The sequence below is a fragment of the Danio rerio genome, chromosome 9 (genome assembly GCF_052040795.2).
Source record: "Danio rerio strain M-AB ecotype USA chromosome 9, GRCz13ab, whole genome shotgun sequence".
Classification (NCBI taxonomy): Eukaryota; Metazoa; Chordata; class Actinopteri; order Cypriniformes; family Danionidae; genus Danio; species Danio rerio.
Window position 1 is genome coordinate 33349449 of NC_141029.1, and position 12825 is coordinate 33362273.

General features: G+C 35.5%; 2 protein-coding genes across 12 annotated transcripts in view; both read left to right on the plus strand.

Moving 5' to 3' along the window:
- clybl (citrate lyase beta like) overlaps positions 1–12825 on the plus strand; it is a 760714-nt gene that overhangs the window by 317209 nt on the left and 430680 nt on the right. The window lies entirely within an intron of this gene.
- Positions 1–12825, plus strand: part of si:ch211-168k14.2 — a 241539-nt gene that overhangs the window by 137603 nt on the left and 91111 nt on the right. The gene's annotated exons all lie outside the window — the stretch shown is intronic.

The following is a 12825-nucleotide window of genomic DNA, read 5'->3' on the forward strand; positions in this document are numbered from 1 at the left end:
GCATGGAGTGACGCGAGGAGAGGCTTGGGCCAGGATCTTGGAGCGTGTGCTGCTGCGGATGAGTGTGCGGCTGTTTTCTGTGTGACTGAGTCTGCTGTAAAGGTGTGTCTGCTGAGTAAGTGTGTGTCCATGCTGAGTCGGCGCAGGCCTCTGGAAGTGGCAGAAGCAGCGCAGGTGGTGGTGGTGTCCGTGAGGCTGGAGACGCAGAGAGAACACAACCCCTCTGGCCCTGAACGCTCCTGTCTAACTGGGCTGACAGAGCAGCAGAGCACCTTGAGTCTGCAAAATGAGTTGTTCTCATATTAGAGCTGGGGGGAAAGGAGGTAGCCTTGTCAAGTTTTAAAATTTCCTCTGTTAATGGATTACTATTTTACCTATTAATAGATGATGCAGAGAAATGCCAGATTTTTTATACTGTTGAAGTCAGAATTATTAGCCTTTCTGAATATTTTTTTTCCCAAAAGATTTTTTTTTCAACACATTTATAAACATTAATTTTAATAAATCATTTCTAATAACTGAATTCTTATATCTTACCATGTTGACAGTACATAATATTTTACTAGATAAAGTGCGATTTAAAGGATAACTAGGTTATTTAACTAGCAATTTAGGGTAATTAGGCAAATCTATGTTTGTTCTGTAGACAATCAGAAAAAAATATTACTTAAGAGGGCTATTAATGACTTTAAAAAGCTTTTAAAAATGCAAAACTACTTCCCAGAGATGGGTTGTGGCTGGAGGGGCATCTGCTGCGTAAAAACTTGCTGGATAAGATGGCGGTTTATTCCACTGTGGCGACCCCGGATTAATAAAGAGAGTAAGCCGACAAGAAAATTAATAAATGAATGAAATGTAAAACTGATTTTATTCTAGCCAAAATAAAACAAATAAGATTTTTTTACAGAAGAAAAATATTACAGGAAATACTGTAAAAAAAAAAAAAATTCTGTGCGCTGTTAAATCATTTTGCAATATTTGAACAAGAAAAAAAAAATCACAGAAGAGCTAATCATTTTGACTGTATATAATGGGTACACATTTCCTTATGAAAGTGAACATATGAATCAATTTCTCAGTGAATATATGCAATAATTTTTCATGCCTTTAACAGGGTGTCTGCGGGGTCTTAAAATGTCTTAAATTCACATAAATATTGTTTTTTAGGTCTTAAATAGTTTTAAATTGGTCTTCATTTTAAAAGACACCCATCCAATCACCAACAATACATCTAAAAAAATTATATTTACATATTTAAGTTATTTATTGCAAAGAGATACAATTTGCAACACCTGTTAGACTTTTTTTTAAAGCAAATTCTCTTAATTCAATTTCCTAATCAGGAAACGAAAACTAAAAACAGGATAATGATATATATTCATGATAATAGCAGCAATATATTCCTTTACATGGTCTTCCATTTTCACAAAAACTATTTGCAGAAGTAAGGGTGAGTGGACATAATATTTCTATAGGCATGAAACAAGGTTTTATTAAAGAAACACATTTGGTTGAATTGGAGTTATACACAATTCATTTGCACAAAAAGCAAACATTTATTCATTCATTCATTTTCTTTTCGGCTTTGTCTTTATTAATCCGGTGTCGGCACAGCTGAATGAACCGCCAACTTATCCAGCACTTTTTTTTACGCAGCGGATGCCCTTCAGCCGCAAAACATCCACACACACACTCATTCACACACACTCATACACTACGAAAATTTAGCCTACCCAATTCACCTTTACCGCATGTCTTTGAACTGTGGGGGAAACCGGAGCACCCAGATGAAAACCCACGCGAACGCAGGGAGAACATGCAAACTCCACACAGAAACACCAGCCAACTGACCCAGCTGAGGCTCGAATCAGCGAAACGGCGACCTTCTTGCTGTGAGGCGACAGCACTACCTACTGCGCCACTGCCTTGCCCAAAAAGCAAACACATGTACATTTTTGTTATTTGTTTCAGAAAAGATATACTTTTGACAATACCAAACTTGCCATTAAAAAAAGAAACATGTTGATGTAGTGTATAGACACATTAAGATATGTGGTTAAGAAATAACTATACATTAGATTTTTTTTTTTCCAATTCTTTGTCACCGACTGGGCTATTACAAAAAATCCTTACCCCCGGTTTCACAAACAAGGTTTAAGGCTAGTCAAGATTAAATTGCATGTTTGAGCTGTATGAACTCAAAATAACTTGCGGTGAGATGTCTTAAAATATGTCAGTGTCATATTTTATCACCAGGTGCACACCAGTAGTATATTTTTCTGAGGCCATTTTTATAAATGTGGCTTAATGAGCCTAATTTAACTAAGGCCTAGTCCTGGCTTAATCTAAGCCCTGTTTGTCTAAAATTTCGTTCATAATGGTCTTAAAAGCATCTTAAAAGTCCTAAATTTGACTTGATGACACCAAAAGAAACCCTAATTTAAACAAAACAGTTTTATTAAACAGTTGTATTCATTGAAATATGAGTTTGGACACATAACATCTTCAGGAATAGAAAGAGAACACATTTCAATTAAATGTGTGTATATAGAAATAAAAATCAACACAGACACTCATAGAATTGTAAATAAATTAATTATTAGAAAAATAAATTAATATTTGAAACCAACTCTTTAAACGAGTCTCCAAGTTCAATCCCCTGAATCAAATAAAAAAAGGTCTGTCATTCAAGACTAAAATTAATCTACTCAGTTAAGCTTTGAAAAATCTATTGTAATTTCCTTCTCTCTCTTTTTTTGTTTTATTATTGAATTTTTGCAGACATTACAAAAGATTCCTCAAGTTGTAACATTATACAGGATGTCTGGTAACAGGAAAAAATAATACAACGAACCAACGTCACACAAACCCTTCTTCCCAGACCCTCCCCTGAGGTCAATCCATCTTAATTTCTAAAGAACAATAAGTAAATTCAGATTATTGAATAATATCTCTTACATAATCTAATTCAATATGAATAATAACAAAATGATCATCTTAAATAAATAATCAAATGAATCCTGTCTAAATGATCTCTGCCTATTTTAATTTAGCATATTTTAATCAGTCTAACTTTAAATAATTTTCCTCAAGTAAATAAACAATAATAATTATTATTTAAATGATTTACATTTGTCATTTTTACCAATTTTCAATTTAGAGACCCATAAAGCACAGGGTATTTTGTCCATTATTAATTAAATATGATTTACAAAGTTTATAAAAGATTTAATTGTCCTGTCATTTTTTAAATCCCTGTCTGACAAAGTCTCTTGTATAGTGTTTAACAGTAGCATGTGCACTGAATGAATGTTCTATGAATGCCGCGTTCTCATCAGATCTGCCTTTTAAGCTGAACATTCAGCTGTCGCAATGAAGTATCTCGGGGCCCCTCAAACTCTTTCAGAAAAGCTTCGATTTGCTTGCTGTTTATTCCGTCCTTTACTCCGGACCTTTGTGCTTTCCCTTCATTGTTAGCAATTTAATGAACTGTGAAACCAACACAAGTGAGGAGGAGTGACCCTGATCCAGTCTTCTACAGCACAACAGATACTTAATTCTGTTTACTCTGTTTTCTTTTTTTTGTAAAGATCGAGTCATTTATCTATGGCTTATCCCTCAAATCATCTATTATTAACCCCTTTGTAAGTTTTCAAGTTTATTGTAATGCATTTTAGACGTTTAAACATATTAGTTAATAGTTCAGATCATTGTTATCAAAACGCCTTCCGTTTCTATACGATTGCATCTCTCACGAGCCTCGTTTGGCCTCTGCTGATTGACAGGCTGTTGACAGGAGTATTGCCGTAGTATTTAGCGAGGTCTCGGGTCCCCTGCTGCTAAAGTGAATTTTATGGAGTCGTCGGTCAGTCACAGACATAAAGCAAAGTCAAAGCAGCCTCTAAATTCATGCAAATGAATGTATTTTACATTCTGTCATGTGCGATATGCCACTTGATTGCTTTGTTGAGAGAAAAGAAGAAAAACAAAGGGTGCACAGAAAGTCGAGAGGACAGAGTATTCCTTCTTTCTGTGTGTCCTGGTGCAGGGGCCCAGGCAGTGCCGAGTTCATCATCGGACCTCATTTACAATCTATGGATTCCACCCGCTGCATGGAACAGGGGCAAATGTGATGCAGTTAAGCGCTTGGCTAGCAATGCTTAGCATTCAGTCTGAGGGGAATCTGTTGTGGTTATCTAATGTCTGCAATTATGACTTATTAATGAAGAGATTAGCCAGCGAAGTGAACAGAGAAAATAAACATGTAACTCTTTCACAGGGTTATGCAGAACACATGATTGAGTGCATTTAAGCAAACAAGATAAAGCGATTAGAGGTGGATGGAAATGGTGTTTATTTGTTTTGGTAAAGAAGCTATTGAGGTAAAATAAACAGTTTATAAGAAGCACACTTTCTTAAAAAATATGCATTTCTGAACTAAACTTTTATCATTCATGTGTTATAAGGGAGTGTGTGCAGTAATTTTACCCCATTGCATTATCTAACATTATGAGATGGAATTAAAATACTTGGCTCATTCCAGAAGCATCATTTCATGTTATATCTTCAAACATGCAGAGGCAGAGAATTATAATATTCCACCAACAGATGGAAAGAATGCTCATTTAGTAAATGGCTTTCTGATTTTACATGTAAATGCTCCAGCTCTGATGTTATCCATCTGCATAATTAGCCTTTTTAGTAATAAGAACACAGTGAGTGAGACATTAATTAGAGCCATTTAAATGTTTGGGAATCCAATAGTGCACTAACAGGGAAAACAGGGCCTCCTTGGCTCCAGTTTGACTGTTTGTTTGTTTATTTAGATAGTGTTAATTATATAACACTTTCTCCCCTCGTATTCATCTTTTTGGATAGACACATGAACGTTTAGTTTGGCTTTTTTTCCAGATACTATTTTAATTAGCATTATTAGCTATTTCACATAATTCATATTGCTTTACAATTAGATTTTTCTACAATAAATGGAGTTGCTTGCTCAAACTGTGAAATTTTTTTTTGGACAAAAGCATTTTTGATAGATTACTATTGTTATTATTATTATTATTATTATTATTATTATTGTTATGCACATCATTTACATTTTTAATAAATGTTTTGTACATTTCAAGTGGAATTATTCTAGTATGGTCGATTAAAATGTATAATTTTTGACATTGTTAACATAATGAACAAGGCATTGACATAATATTTAATCTTGTCTAATCTGTTTTATTATTATTATTATTATTATTATTATTATTATTATTATTATTTATACACATTCAAAGCAAGTTTATTTCTATAGCACATTTCATATACAATGGCAATTCAAAGTGCTTTGCATAAGGTATAATAAAAAGCAAGAAAATAAAAATGATAAAAATAATTAAATAATTAAAACAGATAAAACTGTGTTAAAACAAGTTATAAAAAGAAAACAAAGAAATTCAGATATTTGTTAGGGTTAAAAATTATTTTTTTTAAATATTTTTGTGTGTTTGTATGTGTATCAAGCCATCTTATTTCACTGAAGATATAAAAAATAAATAAAAGATTTGGCCTTTTTTACCTTCCAGAAGAGATTTTGTCAGTGGTTTCTTGGACGGTACTGCCCCCAGTGGTCAGTTCTGGCGCTGCAAACTTGTTTTGTAGAAAATCTAGAGCTGGAGACTGATATAGTTGTAATGTATTACCTAGTTGTTGCGTTTTATTAATCCCATTTGGTCTAAATAGGCAGGAAATCATGCAAATTAAATTTTCTCATTATATAGTATTTCATATCTTGAAGAAATTGCCATGAAGTAAATGAATAATAATAAACAAATCATGCTAAATCTGCATTTTGTTTTCACATGTTTAAAGAAAAAAGTGGTTGTCAAAAAATCTATTTTTTACTAGCAAGATGAAGGATGTTAGATGGAGAAACTGAAAGTCTAATTAAAGGATTTTCACTTTGCGGAGCAGGCAGCAGGGTTCTGGGTGATTGTCTTTGCTGGGTAGTTGCTCAGCAGCAGAAGGTAATGGTGGGGTTGGACCCCCTTTACCCTCAGAGCCTTCTGTTAAATTTGGCAGAAAAACACCAGGCCCAAGTAGGAACAAAGACAAACCTTTCGTCATGGAAAAAGGCGAAGGCTTTGAGAAGAATACTCCAATTTGACCCAATCTTCGAACCAATTTGATGCCCACAGAAACGTTTGTCTTTAAATGACCAGAATCTCACCGAGGCTCCACATATACATTCTCTGCGTGCGGCAGATGTTGTGCATTAATTGGCGTGTGCGCGGCTCTGACCCAGGGTCCCTAACTGAGGGTTTGAATAGCTTATCTATTATTTGTTGTAACTCTGCCGACTCGGTAGGCACTTCCAGACGTGGTATTTCACGCTTTGCGGCCTCCAGTGTCGGTGTGGGCTTTTGAGGGGAGCCCAGTGTTTCAGTGGTGATGTCGTAACAGCAGGTAAGCTCTAAACACCATCTATCAGGCACCCATACCCGGCCAGAGCTGTGACTGATGGACCTGTCTGTAGTATGGATGTTTAGCGCAGTGGCAAGCCATATGCCACTGGCACCGTTTCCTCCTCGCTGCCCTCGCAGAGCTAAAGAGGGGTGGTGCTGAGAGAGAGACCAAGAAAAACACACAGACACAAAGAACGACAAGTCTCTCCTTCTCTGATTTCTGCACAACCAGATGATAAGAAATTACCCAACAGCCATTCCATTCGATCCTGTCCCGCCCTGTTCACCCCCCAGCCGCCTTAAACAGAGGATATTGTGTTTTTAATAACAGTGAGCGAGCTCTGATGTATTTTTCCATCTGTTCAGAGCGGCCCACCGCCCGGACGAGTGGCCACCCCCTTGTGAGAGGAGCACAGCTGTTACTGTAAACCCTGTCCAGGGAGCGGCTCACACCCCTCTGCACCTCTAAAGGATCAAATGAACAAGTTTGGCTCGGTGCAGTCAGCCTTTGCAGCTGCAATTTCAAACCTCTTTAAATCATTTTTCATGCTTACCAGAAATGAATAATGCACACATTAACTGCTGCCAGTTAATAAATTTCCATCTCACTGCACCTTTTTTTTCTCAATAAGATCCAGAGCATCTCATTTTGTTGTGCTCCCTTCTCCATTTGCCTCCCTGAGGAAAAAACTTTTATTATTATTTTCAACAACCAAGCTGGCTTCTAAGATATACAGTGCTCAGCATATATAAGTACACCCTTCACAATTTTTTTTAAAACATATTTTTAATAGGAAGCTATATACAATATTATATTTGTGCATATACAGTGAAATCAGAATTATTAAACCCTCTTTGAATTTTTTTTCTTTTTAAAATATTTTCCAAATGATGTTTAACGAAGCAAGGGAATTTTTATAGTATGTCTGATCATATGTTTTCTTCTGCAGACAGTCTAATTAGTTTTATTTCGGCTAGAATAAAAGCAGTTTTACATTTTTTATTAACATTTTAAGGTCAAAATTATTAGCCCCTTTAGGCAATATATATAACAAACCATCGTTATACAATAACGTGCCTAATTATTCTGACTTCAACTGTACATTAGATTAGTCAGTACTGAAGCCAAATCTGAAACTTTTCTAACAAAACAACTTATGATAAGGTCCAAAAACTAGTACACTCAAATTTATATGTTATAGAAAAATATTAAATACAAATGTAAAAAAAAATGAAAGATCAAGAGAAGCAAAAAAATGACAAATTTAGTAAAAATTTTGTAGATTGTATGTATATATATATATATATATATATATATATATATATATATATATATATATATATATATATATATATATATATATATATATATATATATATATTGTTTTTTTGGCAGCATTTTGCTTGAATTTAATTGTATTATCTTTCTATTTCCAAATATGTTTGGTGACTTAAATATTATTTTAATAAATGTATCTGTTAATTAAATCTGTTTAGATGCTCCAAAATACTCCTATATACCTATATTTACTGAGAAATGAAAAAAAATATTCATTTTCAAAATGGGCTGTACTCTGTTATGCTGAGCATTGTATGTTGTTTTATGGTGTTCTGGTAAACTTAGAAATATTAATTTGTACATTTACTTATGTATTGCTAAAATCAAACCCTAACAGAAATATTTACTTAATCAAAAGTAATTTCATGTAATTGTATACCGGGGTGTCCAAATTCGGTCCTGGATGGCCGTTGTCCTGCATAGTTTAGCTCCAACTTTCTTCAACACACCTGCACGGAGGTTTCTAGTATATGTACCTACACTGTAAAATCTAACAGACAACTTTATCAAATGAAATGAGTGGAGTTCATTCAAAATGTACTGAAAGTTAATTCTACTCATTTGGAAAGAGGTTTGATCTTAGTGTTGAAGGTAATGAGTTAATTAAATACCTTATTACTTCAACTTAAATGAAGTAAGTTCACAGTACTCTTAAAGATTAGTTTTTTCAACTTAAATGGTTTGTAGCAATCGGTTTCCTCAAACGGTTTAAGTTGCCTTAACTTATTGGGTTTTACAGTATTCAGTTGGTTTCAGTTCTCTTCATTTATTGGGTTTTACTGTGCTTTGATTGGTTCGTTTACTCAAATGGATTAAGTTCACAGTGCTCACTAGGATTAGTTTTTGAACTTAAATGATTTGTTGCAATCGGTTTCCTCAAATGGTTTGAGTTACCTAAAATTGTTGGGTTTTACAAAGTATAATCTCTGGGACCCATCCACACACACATTCACACACACACACTAAGGACAATTTAGCCTACCTAATTCACCTATACCGCATGTCTTTGGACTGTGGGGGAAACCGGAGCACCCGGAGGAAACCCACGCGAAGGCAGGGAAAACATGCAAACTCCACATAGAAACGCCAACTGAGCCGAGGTTCGAACCAGCGACCTTCTTGCTGTAAGGCGAGAGCACTACCTACTGTGCACTGCCTCGACCAACAAAAACTTTGCTATGTATTATTTAGTGACATGATCCATGAACAAACTAACAAAAAAAATAGAATGATATATTGTAAGTTGTGTAAGTTGTGACGCAAGTCAACATCAATAAGTCTTATAAAATATTTTATGACATCAGTGCTTGTTCAGGTTATAAAATGTTGTGTAAAACAGCATGATGCTGACGTTGTTATTATTATTATTTTTCGTTTACCTTGGGAAATGCATACAGTATTATTAAAAATGAAATATAAAATTAAAATACACTGTCTTTCATAAGCCTATAAATCCAAATGAAATTCTAAGAACAATTGAAGAATTCAGATGCAAAATCCTCTCAATTCCATCTAAAAAAAAATTCTAAAATGAGCATTTTTCCAAGACTCCTATATTTATGTTCACTAGTTTCACATTAAATGCAATGAAAAAACACATTAATTGAAATGAAAGGGAAATTACTCAACTTATACTTAGTACTCTGGGAAAAATAATAATTTTAGGAGAAAATTTCAGATGGCACTTAAGAGGTTTTTGCATCTAAACTCTTCAATTATTGATCTTTTCAAAATCTCACTTATTTTAAAACTGAACAAAACATACATATAGAAATAAAAACACAACACAAACCATACGTCTAAACTTGCTTCATGTCTCAAGGACTTGTGAATGACAGGGCAGGGTTGGCAGAAAGTGTCCATGATATTAATTCAACAAACCCAGACCAGCAGCTGGCATCAATGGCCTCTACTTGGCCATCGCCAACAATTAATCACTGTAGGGCAGAGGTGGACACGGGGACTGGTGGTGGTATCGCGTGTGACAATCGCTCCTTTTTAAAATGCCAGGGAGTGTACGGCAGTAATTCGCACAGTGCTCTTCAGAGCGGCGCGACCACAGTGTCAGGCAAGATGCTCCCTAATGAGTGCCATCCTAATAATCACACGTGTGCGTGAATCCTGACCCTGTGTCACGGGAGTGGATGTACCGTGCTGGATGGCCCATGACTGTTCTGGGAAGATCTGCAAAATGTACATCAATTAGACTGGAAGTCGGAAAGCTGACATCACAACCCATTAGTTTTGTTTAAAGGACTGCAGGGTGAGCCAGGGAGCATTTTAGAAGAGCAACATTGACAACATCCTGTCAGATTGATTAGCAGTCTGTCAGAGGAGCTCTGAGCTGTAAAATGTGATTCAGGGCTTGTTCATCTAAACATACTGTGGGGCCAAGCGGCTAATAACGTTCACAAAGCGGCACATGTCAAGTGCTACACTACGATGGAGCTTAAATAAACCTCAGGTCACTGACTGTAAAAAAGGATCTCTCTTGTTTTCGTTCAAGATAAATTTCACTGACTCTTGGAATCAAAGAATCGCAGACAATTCCTAGAAGTGCTGATGTGGAAACCGCAGAGCTTAATTGTTAGTGCTATGAAATAGAAAGGGAATAGCTACTGAAACGGATTCATAATGGATGGACAACATATAAAAATGTGGAAAACGTTTCAGATTTGATATTTTCTTTCAAATGTAGTCTTCCCAACTTAATGTTAGTGCTCTATTTATGAAGCACTTAAGGTCAGCAATTAATGCATGGATTAGTTGTCATGCTGTGATATTCCTATCAACATGCTCCACATGAGATTGTGTTGGGGTTTAAATTATTATTCATTGCCAGACAGAATAAAAAAAAACTGTCCTGCTAGATTTTATAAAATGATAATCTGGGTAAGTGAAATCAGCATGGTAGCCTACACATGAAACTGTTTTTTTTTTTTTTATTGGATGGAAGCTTTGTATTTTGTGAGGTTATAAAATTTAAAAACTCAAATTTTGCGCAAAATTGTTTTATTAAGCCATCTGAGGTGAAGCAACATCCTGCAGAACCTGCTCTTTTAGCATTCTTTAAGTGTTTATTTACCAATTTACCCTCGGTCCATTCAAGGTTTTGTTTTCTTCAGAACATGAAATATTTCAATGGTAATCACTGTAAGAGTAAAATGCATATTAAAGAACACAGTTAATAAGCATGACAATACATTGATGTCTAATGATGTAAAACCATATGCACACATACATTTACTGTATGCTACAGCCACGTAGCCACCACCATATCACCCTGCAGCCTAAGACTGGTTACTCACTGAAGCTAAGCAGGGCTGAGCATGATCAGTACCTGGATGGGAGACCACATTGGAAAACTAGGTTGCTGTTGGATTTGGTGTTAGTGAGGCCAGCAGGGGGCACTCAATCTGCGGTCTGTGTGAGTCCTGATGCCCCATTATAGTAAAGGGGACACTATACTGTCAGTGAGCGCTGTCTTTCTGATGAGCAGCACTTATGACCAATCATCCCCAGCCATCGAATTGGCTCTATCACTCTCCCTAAAACTGGTGTGTGGTGAGCCCACTGGCACCGTTGTCCTGTGGCTGCTGTTGCATCATCCAAGTGGACTTTTAACACATACAAAATTAATAATGATTTACCATAGACATGGTTTATATTGATCAAATGAAATGTGACATTAAATAAATAGCTAATTGAATTGAATTTCACATAAAGGATGTACTATGGACTTTCTATGGAGAGTACTCAACAATAACACTAAGAAAGGTTTTAGCACAAAATCTGCACATGAAATATTTTTTTTAAAAACAGATGATTCATATAATGTAAGTCAATGGTAACCATCACTATGCGAGTAAAATGCATATTAGAAAACAAAGTTAATAAGCATGACAATACATTGATGTCTTATCATGTAAAACTATATACACATACATTCAGCATCATCTTTGGGTTAACTATACTTTTAATACATAAGAAATTAATAATGTTTTACCGTAAACATGGTTTATATTGATCAAATGAAATGTGACAGAAAATAATTAGATAATTGAATTGAATTTCACATAAATGCTGTACTACGCAAATTCTACATTAGTCTGCATGGTGAACTCAACAATAATACTAAGAAATGTTTTAGCAGAAAATATGCATATTATAATTAATATTAATTATCTGAAAGATCATACTCACTGATAATTGTAAGAAGTTAATGGGAAGGTCATTGCACAAAAAATGGCAACAGGAATCAAGTATATAAACATCCATAGTTGTCACATAGCAGAGTGTTTGTTGTTGTGATCTTGCGGTGTTTTTTCAAGAACCAATATGCCTCCTATCCATGCATGTTAGTACAACGGTTTACTTTCTCGGAGGCTATGCAGAGGTCCAATGGATTCCACACACTTTTAAACTTTATAATGTACAAAAACAGAAGTGGACACAGTAATTCTTCTATGCAGCACTATGAAAATAATGCAGAAACATCATGTGTGAAATTCAAGGAAAGAATGAAAGACACTGGTCCACCCATGTTAGTTCAATATCACCCGTGTGCAGAGAAGTCGAAAATACAAGCAGACACTGGTTATCATAAAAACGCAAGGCTTTGTTATTGATCAAAAGTGTTTCTTATAAATTGAATCTAAAATTATATATAGTTTCTTTGTCTATACATCACAACCCCAGGCTGATATTTTAGATCTGAGGATGATGGTATCGTTAGAGCCAACAACCCTGTCATCTCGGCAGCAATGTCTTAAGGATCTCAGGTCTTCAAAAGTGTCCTGTTGGCTTGGAGGAAGCAGGTGAAAAAATAGAAGCACGCTGCACTTTAAACTAAGGAGGAGACTTGTTGACTGAAGTTGTGTCTTGAGGTCAGCTCTCGCTCAGCCCGCTAACTTTCAAGAGCGGCCAGCATGTGTGAGATGCCCCTAGGGACTGCGCTCCACCTCCTTTGAAGCCCCCATTCTGAGCTTCACTGTTTTCTTTGCTGTCATGGCTGCCGGCTTCCTACTT